Here is a 17,721-nt window from a genome sequence, read left to right as displayed (position 1 = left end):
ACTACTCTGGGAGTTGCACGCCCATGCGGGGATTTGAGCATAATTTTACGTGGCCAAGATGGATACAATCCTTAAATACCACCGTCTTTCTGTTGAGTAACCATATTCCTCTGGCGAGAGTGTATGGAGACCAGACACACAGGGAAGAGGAGCAGATGCATATGGTCTAGGGTTTTAAATTCAACAGAGTGATGACAGGAAAAATGAAGTACAGAAAAAGTAAATCAAACTAAGTGAGTTACACGGTAGAGCACATAATCCGTTGTAAGCCCTCTCATTATTGTCATGACGATGTATCTCAGTTATCTTTGTGTTTGTACCTAACACCCACCTCCAACAACACTGAGTTCTCCTAGGGAAGATCCTGTGTCTCTTATTCTTCCTCATGTCCTTGTCACCTAGAACAGCATCTGACACAAATTGAGTACCCAGTAATTGTTTGAATTAATGAATTGATTGATCCGTTGATGAATGGGTCACCCAGGTTAATTGAGATGGCTACACAGAGCCAAAATTCATTTGAAATCATTGGCATCTAAAAGGAGCTATATGACCAGATAAGAGGAATTTTAGGATCTTCTGTGGCTCAAAGGCCAAATGAAGGTGACAGGTTTTCAGGAATGAAAGCAAGTGTATTCGCATAAAACAGATATATGTCCCAGTGATTTATATGGAAGTTGATAATTAAATGTATGTTACAACAATTCATTTTAAAGTTGTTGTATAGCTAGCTATAATTTGGATATAAAACAAAGGTTAAAATCTTGCTGATTCTCCCAGGGACAGGCTCCTTCAGATGCATCATCACCAGGCCTTAGACACGCTTGGCAACAGTGGCTCTGCTTCTTGCCTTCTTCTGAGAAAGGAACCAAGGAATTCTCAAATGTTAAAATAATAATTTCCAGTCCATACCAAATAAATCACCATCTCTGAGGGTCAGGAGCAGTATATGAAAAAAAATATTCCTGGTGATTCTGTGATGAATCCAGAGTCAAGTACTATTGGATTAAAATTTGGGAGAAAAAAAAATAATATGAATATACATTTTGGGATAATCCAACAAGGTAAACACTGGGTAGAAATTAGGATAATGGGTTGTGACCCATTAACAGGACTTGAAATGGACTTAGTGGTTTCCAAAAACATTAAAAAAATAAAATAGGGGCTTCCCTGGTGGCACAGTGGTTGAGGGTCCGCCTGCCGATGCAGGGGACACAGGTTCATGCCCCGGTCCGGGAAGATCCCACATGCCGCAGAGCGGCTGGGCCCGTGAGCCATGGCCGCTGAGCCTGCGCGTCCGGAGCCTGTGCTCCACAACGGGAGAGGCCACAACAGTGAGAGGCCCGCGTACCGCAAAAAAAAATAAAATAGAAGAGAAAATATCAGAGTACATCACACATAGTATTGTTTCATGACTTTTAGTTACATCTACATATTCATATATCTATAATGTATATGTATCGTCTATCACAATATATATACATTGGATCAAAAATGTTTGCAAAATATTGGTCTAGGGTGATGGGAATATATAGCAACACTTTTTCAAAAAAATTTTATTGGAGTATAGTTGATTTACAATGTTGTGTTAGTTTCAGGTGTACAGCAAAGTGAATCAGTTATACATATACATACATATATATATATATATATACACACTCTTTTTTTTTTAATATTCTTTTCCCATATAGGCCATTACAGAGTATTGAGTAGCGTTCCCTGTGCTATACAGCAGGTTCTTATTAGTTATCTATTTTATATATAGTAGGCAGCACTCTTATTTTGCAATCAGCCTGAGGTCGCCAAAGTACTGTGTAGTTCATTAATCGAAACAAATCTCTTCTGTTTAACTCTTGCTTCAGTCATCTTTGGCTCAGTTACACTACAGTGTCAGATAACTCAGTGGCTTACAACTGAAAGATTTATTTCTTATTCACCCTATATGCCTACCATAAGTCATTGCCTTCATTCGAGTTTCCAGATTTAAGGAGAGTGTTCACTAGGGGACATTTTTTGACTTGCGTCAATGGGAAGAGAACATAGTGAGCCATGAATAAAGCTTCTGCGGGAAGTGGCATGTGTCACTGCTCACAGATCGTTGGCCAATGAGAGTCACATGGTTAAGCCAGGCATCCGCGGGGCATCAGTGAATAATGCTGCTACAGGAAGGAGCAGTGGGTAGTTTGAACACTACTGCAGTTTATCACAGCTCTTAAGCTCTTTCCTTAAAAATGTATGTTTAAGGAATATCAAGTTCTCATATTCTCTTTGTCCAGGGCTTTACTGAGATTTTGTTAAGAATGAGTTTTCCTGAGGCTTTTTGGATCAATACTGCTGTATATGGTCTCTGACAACTTAGGTGCCACAAATCCTTTAGTCTCCATCACTTTAGTACAAATAGTGCAGCTCTGAGTTGGTGATAGTAAAGGCTAAAACTTTCTGAGACACAGATATCCTCATCTTTTCTTTTGCTTCAGATGCCTATTGTACTTCCACCAACCAGAGGTGAGTTTTTTAAAACCCAGACATTAAACTAAACTAAGATTTAATTTGAGAAGTTTCTAGAGATAACTCTTCGAATCTGGAGGAAAGGTATGGATGGGATGGAGGATTTGAAACCCTTGGACTACCACACTGTGGCTGATATCAAGTGAGTCATTTTGTTTCCAGAGAATTAATGTTGTTTCCAAAAACTAGCTCTCATACGGCTCATTCATGTAACCTGTGTTGAATATGGAAGTGAGATTTTTGTTCACGCAAGTTTATTACATTCTAGTTTATGAAGCACAGTGGCTATATGTCAGACTTCCTTTGAAGCTGAGCAGGCCCTTTGCTCTGCTACTCCCGCTGAGTCTTTTATTTGAAGTGTTTCTTCATCTTGGCTCATTTGGCCACAAACAGAAGTTGCCCTATGGGAGATAACATCTTATGTTTATTTACTTTGTAGCATTATCAGCCCTGGGCTCATTGCAAGTGAAAAACATATCAGAAAAGAGAAAAATCTGATTTCAGAAAGTCAGTACTCCCTTAACCCTGACATGTGCCTGTCTTTCCTTGGATAGTGTAGTCAGAAAAAAAACAAGTTATTGGATTGGGAGTCAGGAGACCTAGTCCCTGGTCTTTTTTGTTACTATGTGATTTGGGGCAAATTATTTTACTTCTCTGATTCTGTTTCTTTATTTGTAAAACGTGATGAGCCTCCCAAAACTCTTCCAGTTTCAGGACCCTGTTTTACTTATGGAATTTTGCAGAAGTCATAGAGTGTTCAGCAAAATCATTACAGAAGAGATTTTTTGTTTAGAAAACATGAAAATAAAAATATATTTCTTCATATTTAGAAGTGGTACAAAAGTTGCCCACAACATCTAAGTTTAAATGGAATGCTTATGCTCTGTTAAGTGATCCTTGCTTTTTCTTTACCTAATAAGAGAAATTTAAATATCAATATAATTTTTGGTGTGTTATATTTCATTTAAAGACTTTTCTGACAATGGAAATACGAAATTCATCATATAAGATGCCTCCTTTTTTTTAGCAGGTTCATTGAGATATGCTTTACATATCATGAGATTCGTCCATTTTAAGTGTACAATTTGATAAGCTTTAGTAAATTGATACTGTTGTGCAACCATCACCACAATCCAGTTTAGAACATTTTCATCATCTGGAAAGTTTCCTTATGTCTGTTTGCATTTAATCCCTGCTCCTACCGTCAACCACAAGGGAGAAGTGATCTGCCTTGTGCCTCTATTTTTATCTTTTCTAGAAATTTCCTATAAATAGAATCATGTGTCTGGCTTCTTTCTCCTAGCATAATGCTTTTGAGGTTTATCAATGTTGTTCCATACATCAGTAATTTGTTTCTTTTTCATTGCTGAATAATATTCCATTATATAGATATACTACCTTTTGCTTATCCACTCACTAGTTGACTGACGTTTGAATTGTTCTTAATTTGGGGCAATTATGATGAATGTGCCTACGGACATTCACATACAAGTCTTTGTGTGGACACATATTTTCATTTCTCTTAGGTAGAGAGAGATACCTAGGAGTAGAATTGCCGAATCGTATTGTTAGTGTGTATTTAACATTATAAGAAACTGCTCAGCGCTTTTCCAAAGTGATTATAGTATATTATATTCCCACCAGCAGTGTATGAGCATTCCAGTTCTTCCTCATTCTTGCCAATGCTTGCTACCGTCATTCTTCTTGATTTTAGCCATTCTAGTGAGTGAGTAGTAGTATCTCATTTTAGTTTTTAATTTGCATTTCCCTAAAGATTAGTGATGTTGAGCATTTTTTCATGTGTTTATGGGACATTTGTATATTTTTTTGGTGAAATGTCTATTCACATCTTTTGCCCATTTTTTATTGGATTGTCTTCTTACTACAGAGTTACAAGATTTCTTAATATATTTGTTCCAAATCTTCAAGGGACTTTCCATGCCACAAGCATGTACATATGTATGTATACACACACACACACGCACACACACACATAAACTGCTTGTTTCTTTCATATTCATACTTTGAAATAAAATCCTTTGAAAATAATGGGGTAGAATTTTTAATTCTTGGAAAAAAGCAGAATGAATTTTAAATGGTCATTAACAATCATTAAATTAGTGTTTTGAGGAGTTACCTGTAAGCTCTTAAAGCAGTAGAGTGGTCTTTACAAATCTAATAGTGGCTTCTGTTTTTTCAGTTTGTTCCCTGTTTATAGAGGAGAAAAAAAAAACATCTTCTATAGATGCATGAGCGTTCTGTCAAAATCCAAAATCCAGTTCTTTCTGAAGAGGGATAAGGAAGTATCTGAGGAACTAGAAGAGAGAGATTGGAGTCTTTGCTTTTTTTTAATGCTTTTTACTCTACTGAGAGTTAACACATTTGCCTTCTGGTGGGTGGTCTGTGGAAAGGATTAATGTATTACTGACATTGGCATCACTTTGGTCAGGTCCTAGTTCAAAATACAGTTACATGTGTGCGTGCACACCTACACACACACACACACACACACACACACACACACACACACGCTTCCTCAAATGAAAAAGAAGAGTCTATCTGTACCTCAGTTCTCCCTGCCAATTCTCCCTAATCCTCGCAGCCCCGGAAACAAGATAATATAACTAATTTACGGGAGTGTTAGAGTAATTTTGGGAGCAATACAGTGAACTTATAAAATCGCTTATTTCACCCTGAAATTTCAACTGAAAACTTGCATAACTCTACACCCCATCATCTTTTCCTCTTTTCTAACTTTTTGATAATATTGTCTATTTATTCTCACCTCCATAAATAGAAATGAACTCTAAGATTTTTTATCTGCAAACATTACTCCAAATGACTTTGGCAATAATCTCCAAAAAAATTAGAATTAAGACAAATTCAAAATTGGTTAATGTTAACTATTTATAGGAAATGTATTTGCATATATTTGTACACTGTGTCCTATTTCTGAAGTCCCTAAAGCAAAATTAGAATTCTTAAAAGATACAGCCTCATCCATGTAACTGGTAGAGAGAGGTAGCTCATTAAAATGATGAGGCCCCTTTCCAATCATGATATGGTGACGTCCACCAGCCTCACCAACACGCACACAGCCTTGTGTTCAAATGTGAGAGAAAGCTAAGATCATGAGACATTGACGAAAGCTTCTATCGTGAAAGAGAGAAACTATGACAAAGAAACAGAAAGAAAAGAAAGGAAACAGACAATTCGAGGACAGAAAAAAATCCTCAAAAAACTATGTTTAATCTTAGAAACAGAAGAAATTGCATTTATAAAACAAGAATGGAATGTAATTTGTATAAGGTAGAAGCAGAGAGCACAAAAGACCTCTTGGAAATTAGAAATCTAAGGTAGAAATAAAATAATCTCTGGAAGGGAAAAAGTCAAGAAAGGCTCTTGTTGAGTAGAGCAAAATAAAAATTGATGGAAAATAAGAGAGGAGCTATATGAAAATTACAGGACCATATGTCTAACCATATTGTGAGTGATTTTAGAGAGGACTGAAAGAGATTGATAAGAATTAGTGATGGGTACACAGAAAACAAGGCAAACACAGAAACAAAGCAATTGAACACTACCTAAGTAATGATCATGGTAAAAACACTGAAAATTGATTTCAGAAAACAAGTGGAAGGGTGCGCATAAGAGGGAGAAAAGTGAGCAAAGGACACTGCAATAATTATGTTTAAAATATGTGGAAGAGGGCTTCCCTGGTGGCGCAGTGGTTGAGAGCCCGCCTGCCGATGCAGGGGACGCGGGTTTGTGCCCCGGTCTGGGAGGATCCCACATGCCACAGAGCAGCTGGGCCCGTGAGCCATGGCCGCTGAGCCTGCGCGTCCAGAGCCTGTGCTCCGCAACGGGAGAGGCCACAACAGTGAGAGGCCCGCGTACCGCAAAAAAAAAAAAAAAAAAAAAAAAAAAAAATATATATATATATATATGTATATATATGGAAGGTTATCTTTAATAGAAATTTAGACTTTTCAAGACAACTTTAGAATTGTCTGTATTTAAATGATCTGTATATGCCTTCTGTGTCCCATGTTCTAGCATTAGTGATGATGGAGTTCCTGGAATAGTCATACATTCCTTTTCTGCAGTGACTTAAAATCACCAGCCAAAGTCAGGAACCAGTATTTGGAAAAGAATGGTATTTTCCCTTTCTAAAAGCCCTCTAATTCGTGACAAGAGCAAAATGTTGCCTCTCTCAGTGCTGTGTGCTGTATTACAAATGTAGAGATACTATTCGTTTTTGCTATGTTAATGTTTTACCCAATACTCAAATATGGTTCTGAATTATTGCATTATGTAGCATATGGTCCTCAGGCTTTTCATTAGCTTTCCACCTCAGCAAACCAGAATCCCCTTGAATTACCCTTCCTATGGTTCTGACATGCCGGGCTTGATTATTTTAGTGTTGGCCTTCAGAATTTGGAACTTGGTTTCTTCATAGGCTTGTATTGATGAAATTTCATTTGATAACTTGACTATGCATTTCTATATTGTTGGCATTGACCTCTATATTGTCATTCCCAAGGCTCCCTGGGCTAGTCCTCTGTTATAATTTAGTTTCCACAAAACTGTGGGTTCTGATTTTTTATTAAATGTTTCAAAATCAAATGATTTAATCAAATGTAAGAAATGATGAGTTAATGGAATTGATATCTCCTCCATGGAGTCCAATCAAATCCTGCCTGTAAAATAAATTAGCAACTGATCATCTCAGAAATTACAAATTCGGTTGCATGGTTTTCTATTTTAATTAAGGACTTGAAATAACTCTCCATTATGAATCGATTTCCCTCTTTTAGAATTGTCTAGGCCATTTAAACATTCTTGACCAGCTTCCTCCTAAGATTCAGGGCTCTTCTGAGCCACTTTTGTTCTTCTGAGTGTGTTCATTCAGAGAACATAAAGCCCGGAAAAATGTAAGAAGGTGATTCTGGCGCCCCATTTCCTTACCACCAAATCATATATGGCAGCCCTAAACTAAAATCCAAATCAGGCAAATAAAGGAAGTATGCTAGCAAATGAAAAAATGTCTTAAAAACTGGTACTCTATTGAAAACTTTCAGGAAAGAGAAATAAGGAGAGACCCGTGATTATATTCATATTTTAGATACTCCCCAGTAGTAATGTGAAGATGGTGATAGCAGCTAACACTTAGTGTTTACTATGTGAAGGCATTGTCTTCAGTTCTTTACATGCACTAACTTATTTAATTCTCATATGACGAAAGTACAGTGGTAGAATCTCCATTCTACAGATGAGGAACCTGAGGCACAGATAAGTTAAGCAAATTGGCTAAAGTCACCAAATTGGTGGTAGTTTGCAGAGACCCAGATCTGAGCCACACAGTGTAGCGAGATTAATCAGGAGTTATTGTGTAGCAGCGAACACAAGAACAGGTGAGGGGGCTTCCCTGGTGGCGCAGTGGTTGAGAGTCCGCCTGCCGATGCAGGCGACGCGGGTTCGTGCCCCGGTCCGGGAAGATCCCACATGCCGCATAGTGGCTGGGCCCGTGAGCCATGGCCGCTGAGCCTGCGCGTCCGGAGCCTGTGCTCCACAATGGGAGAGGCCACAACACTGAGAGGCCCGCATACCGCAAAAAAAAAAAAAACAGATGAGGGCTGGACCTATGCCCTACTTAGCCCAAGGTCAAGTTTATAAAGAAATGATATTCCAGTATTGTGGTCATTATGAAGCCTGCTTGAGACTCAATTAAGTTTTAAATTATAGTTTTATAAAATATGCCTTGACATTATTACTCCATGGTACCAACCTGGGCATTCCTCACAGCAAACAAACAAACAAACAAAAAAACCCTCAATCATAGACCTCTCAGAGTAAAATCCTACACGGATGTGGTTTGGCTTCTTAGCCAAAGAAGCATCTACAAATCACTCACTTGATCAAGGCATTAGTATAAATCTGCTAATGGAATCGAGTTTAGAAGGCACATTGTACAGACAAAGCTTTGTTCAGATCACACAATTGCATAGATGAACTGACAGTTAAAGATTCAACTGGAATATGGCTTGAAGAGTTATGCTCTAGGGTGTAAAGATACATTTAGTTACGTTTGTATTAGTTTTGCTCTGATTCCATGCCAATAATGGAGACATTTGTAACCATTAAGCATTGCTTGCTTTTACATTGCCATTACATTGAATGCTTTGATCAAAAGTGCTTGAATGGTGAATATCTTTGCTACTGGGAAATTAAGTCAAGTTTTAAGTCAGTTGCCATCCTGATAGAGCCAAAACATTTCAAGAGTAAAGGTCTTGTTTCTGCCAAAGTTAACAGATCTTCGTAGAGTGGTACAGAGGTTACCAACGAGCAGAGAATAGAATCATTGATAGACTGAAAAGTGGCATTTTTATCCAGGAATTTTTCGTGTATTTTTTTGTGAGGCAGAGGTTGTGTGAACACCAGGTGCCAATCACACAGCACCAGTGGATTTGCAAGATTATAGGACTGGGGAAAAAATGAAGATTAAGCACAGGGTACAATGGAGATTATCTATGGTAATGAATTGTATAATTTCTCTAGACAGAGTTGGATTAATGCTCATCCTGAAAAGAGATTACAGGAGGTCTGATTCTTGCAGTAAACAAATATTAAGCAGATCATACATGTACCGCATATGAATCAAGAGTCCTAAAGCATATATGATTCATCATTTACAAGGGGAAACAACCTGTGCCTTAACTGTGCACATGAGATGCACTGGAGTCTTGTGAGGGGGGTAGAGACAGTGTCCTCTGTGCCGCAAGGCTTCTTCCTTCAAAGCCTTGAAGGGTCTATCAGGTTGTCACAGCCCAGCAGCTGCAACCCCAGTTGTGACGAGCACCCCGCCCTCCCGCGGCTGTCGCGGAAACCAACTTTGCCTGCCCCATTGGCAGGTTGCCTGGACCCTGGAAGAAGTAATGGGGGATCCGGGTGGCACAGTGTGTCCATGCTTTGTACAGTTACAGAGTCTGACCCCCAGGGTCTGCTCTTCCTTTTTGGGGTGTGGTCGTTTGTGGCATGGGGTGCGCGCATCCTCAGGGTGGACCTCAGGCTGCTGCCCCACTCCCCAACCTCGGAAACGTTGCGCTCAGTTTTAGAATCAGCGTTTGATTGATTTGTAGAGCTTTTGCCATTGACTGCTTTTTAGAACACAGTGCTCTCTGTACCTGCCTTTCGTGTTCACACTAAAATAGCATCTTCTTTAAATTTCCACACAATACACTGAGAAGGGCACACTTCGGTGAGATTCTTTCTAAAAATGTTAACCACCTCAGTCTAATCATGCGAAAACATCAGACAACCCAGGTTGAGAGACATCCTACAAAATCAATGACAAATAATCTTCAAAAGCAGTATGTTTTTGTCATGCAGGTCAGATGACCAGAGGGCCAAACCCCTATAATTTCGCCACCCCAAAATAATGACCATTAACATCTTAAAGCATACTAGAGTCTTTGTATTTCTATTCCCATATTTTCTTTAAGGAAAATAATATTATTCTGTTGTGCCTGTGGTTACTTAACTGCTTTATTCACTTAAAGGTGTCCTGTGAACAAATTTCTCTGAGAAATAAGTATTGGTGGACTCTGAGGTGAGTGTCTCTGTCTGTGGATGAGGACTCAGGGCGGAGACCTTCACATCGTGTCATTGCCGCTCACCCTTCTTCACAAGGTGGAGCCGTGGACGCCACCAGCTCAGCCCACCAGGCACTTTGTAGTCAGGGAGTCGTTCCATACAATTTAGCTCTTCCCCTTCTTGAGCTGCAGGCATCCAGGGAACTTCCGTGATTTGCTCTAAAAAGTGCCTCCCTTGCTGGAATTGAGGGTGAGAAATTTCTTGAGCAGGTTTTCACATTCAGTGGACAAGTAGAAGGAAGTATGGTGGATTCCACTCAGTACCTGTTCCTCCTGTTCCTTTAAGCTCTGTCCATCAAAAGGCAGGGACCAGTGACCAGTGTATTTATAGGATGACTCGGGCTCCCCACATCCACTGTGAGGCCATCTTACTTCTGGCCTTGACGGCACAAGGGGGTGGGGGGCTGGCACACAGGGTATCCCACTTACTGCCAAAGGTGAATTCGTGGCTGAAGCCAAGGTCTGCAACCTTGACGTTCAGGTCAGCACCCAGGGTGGATTTTCTGGCTGCAATACTGTACCGTGGACATTCTTTGCCAGAATTTGCCTGGAGCCTCTTTCTCTTTCATGCTGCCATGATCCACCAGGTAATGGAACATCTCACCTTCGCCAGCATACTCCACGACAAGATAGAGTGTTTCCTCCGTCTCCGTCACTTCATATAATTTCGTCGTGTTGGGGTGACCCAAGGCCTTCATTATCTTGACTTTGTGGGATCGTCTCTGGAGCCCCGAGGAGTTCTGCTGGCTCTTGTTAATGACCTTCACGGCCACCTCTTTCCCAGTCAGGATGTGCCGGGGCCACCTCACCTTGGTGAAGGTATACTTGTCGGTGGTCATTGCCCACGTGGGTCTCATCCTTCTCCTTGGCAGACGTGGAGGTAAGAGGCCTTGCAGCAGGTTGCCTTTTACTGCATAGACAAAGTGCCCCAAGGTCAGCTTAAAATTGAGAAAAGCTGGTGAAAAACTTGATCCAAATCACCTCAAAAGAAAATCACCTCCAAAGCCCACCTGAAAAACTGATCTTTATAATAGAACCAAAGCACAGGGCCAGACAAAAATGAAGATAAACAAACAACAGATATTAACAAACAGACTTTCTGAAGTGAGAAAAATGAATAAAGAAAAAAATGGGAAAAACAGTATAAAGAAAAAAGACAAATGAGAAAAAGAAATTTTAAAAAAATGAGAAAAATCAAAAAGAGTAAAGGAAAAGTGAAAAAAAATAATAGTAAACAAAATAGTCAAAAACCCTGCAATGCCAAGGAAGAAACTAACTTTGGTCAAAGTCCCTCAGGTCACTGAAAACCAGCTTCCTGAGCTAAAAGATACAAAAAAAACTTAGTCCAGGCAGGGTCTTAAATAGGTGCTTGGAATTCCATTACAATGGCTCCTTATGAAGTCATAGCGAGAAATGGACCTAACTGGTTGAGGACCATCCACAGTAGATGTTCTCACTTTTTGGTGTCTAGAACTCTTCACTCCTAAAAAAAAAAAGAAAAAGTTGCAGATTGTACCAGTTTACATACTGACCAATCCTAAAATCTAGAATTGCCTGTCTTTTGTAAAAATCTCTTTAACTTTTTTAAAAAAATGGAAACTGATATATGTTTCCTGCTTAAAATTCATTATATATATGCTTTTTTTTTTACAGCAGTTTAAGGTTTACAAAAAAAAGGAGAGGAAATTGCAGAGTTCCCCAAACCTCCTCCTGACCCTCCCAACAACATAGTTTTCCATCTTCTTAACATCTTGCATCAGTGTGTACATTTGTTACAATTGACTCAACATTAATTCATTACTATTCACTAGAGTCGTAAAGTTTACATTGGGGTTCACTTTTTGTGTTGTACATTATGTGGGTTTTGACAAATGTATAATGACATGTATCCACCATTACAGTGACATATAGAATAGTTTTACTGCCCTAAAGATCCTGTGTTCAACCTGTTCATTCTGCTTTCCTTCTCCCCTAACAACTTGCAGCTACGGATCTTTTAACAATCCCCATAGTTTTACTGTTTCCAGTTCATATGATTGTAATCATAATGTATGTAGCCTTTTCAGATTGGCTCCTTTCACTTAGCAATATGTAGTTAAGGTTCCTCCAAGTCTTGTTAGGACATGATAGCTATTTCATTTTATAGCTAAATAATATTCCACTACGTGGACTTATATAGAAGTTTGCTTATTCATTCACCAGTTTAAAGACATCTTGGGACTTCCCTGGTGGCACAGTGGTTAAGAATCCACCTGCCACTGCAGGGGACTCCAGTTCGATCCCTGGTCCGGGAAGATTCCACATGCCAAGGAGCAACTAAGCCCGTACACCATAACTACCGAGCCCACATGCTGCAACTACTGAGCCCACGCACCGCAACTACTGAGCCCGCGTGCCGCAACTACTGAAGCAAGGCACCTAGAGCCCATGCTCCGCAGCAAGAGAAGCCACTGCAATGAGAAGCCCCTGCACCATGGCGAAGAGTAGCCCCCGCTCACCAGAACTAGAGAAAGCCTGTGTGTAGCAACGAAGACCCAGCACAGCCATAAATAAATAAATAAAGTTTTAAAAATTGGATTATTAAAAAAAAAGGACATCTTTATTGCTCTCAAGTTTTGGCAGTTATGAAAAATTTGCTGAAAACATTTGCATGCAGGTTTTTTGTGTAGACACAAAATTTCCACTCACTTGGGTAAATACCAAGTATCATAATTGCCGGGTTTGTATGGTATTATGTTTAGTTTTACAAGAAACAGTCAACCGTCTTCCCAAGTGGCTGTACCATTTTACATTCCCACCAACAAGGAGAGTTCCTGTGGCTCCACATCCATGTCTGGATTTGGGGCTGTCCATGTTTTGAGTTTAGCCATCTCGTTGTTTCAATTTGCAGTTCCCTGATATCATACAATGTGGAGCATTTCATAGGCTTAGTTTCCATCTGCATATCTTCCTTGATATGATGTCTGTTCAAACCTTTTGCCCATTTAAAATTTTTTTTCTTATTGTTGAGTTTTCAGGGTTCTTTGTACATGTGGGATACTGGTCCTTTATTAGAAGTGTGTTTTGCAAAGATTGTTCTTCCAGCCTGCAGCTTGGGTTTTCATTCTCCTTTTAATACCCAAAGGGTTCTTTGCAAAGCAGGAGGAGGAGCTGGTGCTCTCTGGCTCACAACCTTCCCACTGTGTTTGCCTCCTGCACATGCACTTGACCCTTTCCCCCACCCAGTAGAGTCCCTCAGCCCGACGCTGCCCTAACTCCTCAACTTTTTCACCTGCCATTGACACAAGTTTATGTGGTGTGTCCAACAGACTCATAATGAATGTTTGCAGATGAAAAAGGCCATGTGGCTCCCAGGCCAGCAAACAACTTCCTAGAGTTGAAGATTGGTCACACCTGTTCCTGGAAGCAGCCTACCCTGCCATGCCGTGCATCCTGCCATGGTCCTTCCCAGAGTCCCAGCTTAGCATGATGTGGCCTGACTAGTTTTTCCCTGTCCTTCCACTTCCTTTCTTTCTCTTTCTCCTTAATGCCCACCCCCCAAATTCCTGTTTGCATCTTATGCAGAGACATTTCATTAGCTCTTGGACCAGGTCACGTCCAGAGAACCTCATCATAAACAGACACACACCTGGTGAAGCTGTTCTGAATAATGATCATTCTTTCCTTGAGAAAGTCAGCTCTTTGCAGAGACTTCGGGCCTGTTCACCTGAAGTTATTGAGTCTTTGTATATCTGGGCGTTTAACAACTTCATTTAGCCAGTGGTTGGAAGGATAGGGAAGTCCATGCTTCAACCCTGAGCAGCTCCATGAAAGGTATAGATAAGCAGGGAGGGTTGACAAACCAAAGAGTCCAGGCTGAGCAAAACCACTTCCAGGCACTGCTTGCAATATACAAATAACAAGAAAACTAACCCGGCTCTGTGTACCAGCTACTTTCAAATACTCTATCTCAGCCTGATTGGTAAATCTCTAAATTGAATATTATTATTCTCATTCAGGGGAAGAAACTGAGCATCTATCTACACATAGCTAGCATTGGGATTTAAAATTTTCCAGGACAAGTCAGATGTGCAGAAATGTAACTTTAATTCTTTATAACTGAACTCAAATTTCCAAGCCCCTATTTCTGCTGATGGCAGAAAACACTGAATATTTGCACTGAGAAGTTGCTCAGTCACTTCTTGTTTAAAACTGGGTCTCTTTTATACAAAGATTAAATGAGATTTGGGATTCTCTCTTCCCCTTCCTTTCTGTTGATCTGGTGAGTCCTGTTGTACGGATGTTCATGCTGTTCGTCTTTGCTTCCTGGGGGTGCCTCCTGGCTAGGGTTTGGGGAGTGGTCCTCCCCCTTTGTATCCCTTACTGAAGTGCTCCAGTTGGCTGTCCCTCACCTGGTTTCCAGAGAGAGCAAAGCATGGGTGTCTATTGCTGCACCTGGGCACTTGCTGAGGCTGCTAGGACGCCAAGGCTCAGACACTCCTCCATACACTCCTCCTCAGGGACCTTCCATCCACAGCCCTGCGGTGAGGCTCCCTCTCACCAGTATCCTGAAGAGCATGTGGATCCTTAACTCTCCAGAGTTGTGGGAACATTTCTAGGCATCCCGGTGCCCCCACTGGAGCCAAAACATAGTGGAGGAATAGAGGATGTTTCTAGAATACAGTTCTAAGAGACACTATAAGGCGAATGACATTTCCAGTCAAGTAGCTTCCAGAGTAAGTCAAGGAAGCATAAAACAGAGCAGCTTCAAAAGTGCCTTGCTGGGGCTTCCCTGGTGGCGCAGTGGTTGAGAGTCCGCCTGCTGATGCAGGGGACACGGGTTCGTGCCCCAGTCCAGGAAGATCCCACATGCCGCGTCCGTGAGCCACGGCCGCTGAGCCTGCGCGTCCGGAGCCTGTGCTCCGCAAGGGGAGAGGCCACAACAGTGAGAGGCCCGCGTACCAAAAAAAAAAAAAAAAAAAAAATGTGCCTCGCTCAACAGCAAAGTTTGTTCCAAAGGTCAGTGTTATCTTCGGTTACTGCAACGCCCTTCAGTTGTGTAGTTTCTGAAATTTTAACCACCCACACAAAGAAAATCTTTATTAATTAGGAAAAATTAAAAAATTATTAAGGTAACATTGCAGATATTAGGTGACCTGATACGAATATATTAAGTCTTTATCAATTTTTAATCAACACGTAATTTTATTTTTCCTGGATTGCTGTGCATGTATTAAGGTTGCTCCCTACTTGCTTAGGAGGTTATTTCAATAACTGGGATTCCTAGCCTAGAATGATCATGGGAAAAATGGAAAAGAAACTACTTTGACAAGTATAGATTGCTTTGGAAAGTGTTGGCCTTTAAATGTCTAGGGGAACAATGTGTGACAGGTCAGATCTTCTACCTGTTTATTAAACGCAAGGTGTAGCAGAAAGACAAACTTCATATGTCATTGGAAACCAAGTATTCTGTGTTGATCCACTCTTAAATTTTATGTGCTTCTTTTTCACCAAAGGAAAATGTCTAAAATGTCTTTTATATTTTATAGCTATCTTATGTATTTAGATTCTTCTCCACTTTTTGCTTCCAGACAAGTTTGGACCGTACTTGACACGTTGCATAAAGTTTAAGATGTGTCCTACAACTTGTAAGGAAGACCTTGCAAGCAGTGATGCAGTGGTCTATGCATAGAACATGGGTTTAATCATTGAGAACCTTTGTAAGCTTTAATTTATATAATTTACAGGATATGTCCTTGTGGTCTGTTAAATAGTGAAGAGGATATTTGAGGAAGTGTATATTGTTTGAGTAGGAAAAAGAGGGATGTGGACCATTGATTTGGGGGGAGTTTTTTAGTTACCCTCCATTGTTTCATGACCTGCTCCTCTTAAGCTTTGGAACTGGAGCACCACCAATAAGTGTTAAGCATCCTATCCCTTCACTCAGCAGTGAGCAGTCAGTATTTCATTTTCAAAGTCACAGAGCATGAGAGAGACAAATAGCAGTATTTGTGCTGTGCCAGGTGTCAGCAGGCCTTTCTGGTTCATTATGGTGATGTCTTTCCTCCCTAAATAATTTTTACAAATACACTGATGAAGACAGATTTCTGTTATTTGTCTTCGATGGGTCGTAAGTTGAACTAGTACTATATTTTTTCCTGAAAATATGCACAGTTGTGACATGGTGTTTAATAGTTTGAGGCTTATTTCTGCCAGAATGAGCACAGCTGAAAGGAATGATGACCCTTTCATCTTTGTAACAATAAAATGGTTTCCTAATGTGTTTCCCTCACTTTGAATGTTAAGTTCATATTCCCCTGGATTTCTGAGCTCCATCTTTTACCCCCTCGGAAACCCCGTGAAGAATACAACTTTGGACCGCGTGACAGAGCACAGAGGATGAAATGAGTTGCATTAAATAATGATATGACAAAAAGCCTTTCAAAATCTTTGTCACAATGCAACATTCAAGTAACATTAAACAGAACAGTATAAGTAGGCCACGGAAGAGAGTTCATATCTTGAAAGGAAATTTTGTGAACTAGATCACTTGCAGATTTTGGAAGAGTCATTGGTGAAGAGCCTTCATGCTGTGGCTGGGGATCTACTCTCCAGTCGCATGTGCAGTCTTTTCTCGTTTATCAGTCTTTGGACCTAAAATTAACTGTTGCAGTGTTTTCTTGGTACACTTGTATATTTCTCAAAAAAGCAAGTCTTCATTGCTCAAGTTACATTCAAGAAAATCATGGGGAGTGGGGTGAAGAATAAGATGCACATTTCTATGCAATGTTTCCTGTCTTCCTATTCTAAGTATATGTATTTAAACAACAGCATATATTTTGTATATTAGTATAAAGATAAACTGTCCTCTAAAAACAGAAAGCAAAGTTTTGATACTGATTTCCTTTATTTCTAGCACACCTTGGATTTATTTTGTTTCAGTTTATTTTTCCCCTGAAAAATCTGATATTTCTTTTTTTTTTTTCTTTTAACTTTAATTCTACCATGTTGGGTTGTGGGAAAATAGAAGCTTCTGATAGGGTTAATCTAGCTACATAGAATTCCGTGCTGAGTATGAACATAATCTTGATCTTTGATTAGATCTGAGCTTGTAATATCTTGTGATTAATCAAAATGGGTTGTACTGTGTGTAGTATAAGTCATCTTCACAGATGGGATAGAGTATCATCAGAGTTCTCTTGAATATTTGTTTTAATCCCTTCTAGGATAAAATGGCTTTGGATCTTTTTTTAAACTTTAAATCAGATTGAGTTCACCAAATAAATGACTAGGAAGAAACATTTTATTTTATTTTTTGGCTGCGTTGGGTCTTCGTTGCTGCACTCAGGCTTTTTCTAGCTTTGGCGAGCGGGGGCTACTCTTGGTTGCAGTGCACGGGCTTCTCATTGCGGTGGCTTCTCTTGTTGCGGAGCACAGGCTCTAGAGCGCAGGCTCAGTAGTTGTGGTGCACAGGCTTAGCTGCTCTGCGGCATGTGGGATCTTCCCGGACCGGGGCTCGAACCCATGTCCCCTACATTGGAAGGTGGATTCTTAACCACCGCGCCACCGGGGAAGTCCCAAG

General features: G+C 40.2%; 1 protein-coding gene across 3 annotated transcripts in view; it reads left to right on the top strand.

The window, feature by feature from the left end:
- The window catches only part of CYP7B1 (cytochrome P450 family 7 subfamily B member 1), a 183,719-nt gene that overhangs the window by 132,235 nt on the left and 33,763 nt on the right, over window positions 1-17,721 (top strand). The gene's annotated exons all lie outside the window — the stretch shown is intronic.

The sequence above is a fragment of the Tursiops truncatus genome, chromosome 17 (assembly GCF_011762595.2).
Source record: "Tursiops truncatus isolate mTurTru1 chromosome 17, mTurTru1.mat.Y, whole genome shotgun sequence".
Classification (NCBI taxonomy): domain Eukaryota; kingdom Metazoa; phylum Chordata; class Mammalia; order Artiodactyla; family Delphinidae; genus Tursiops; species Tursiops truncatus.
The sequence above is the reverse complement of the archived record's forward strand: the minus strand, read 5'-3'. Positions and strand labels throughout refer to the sequence as shown.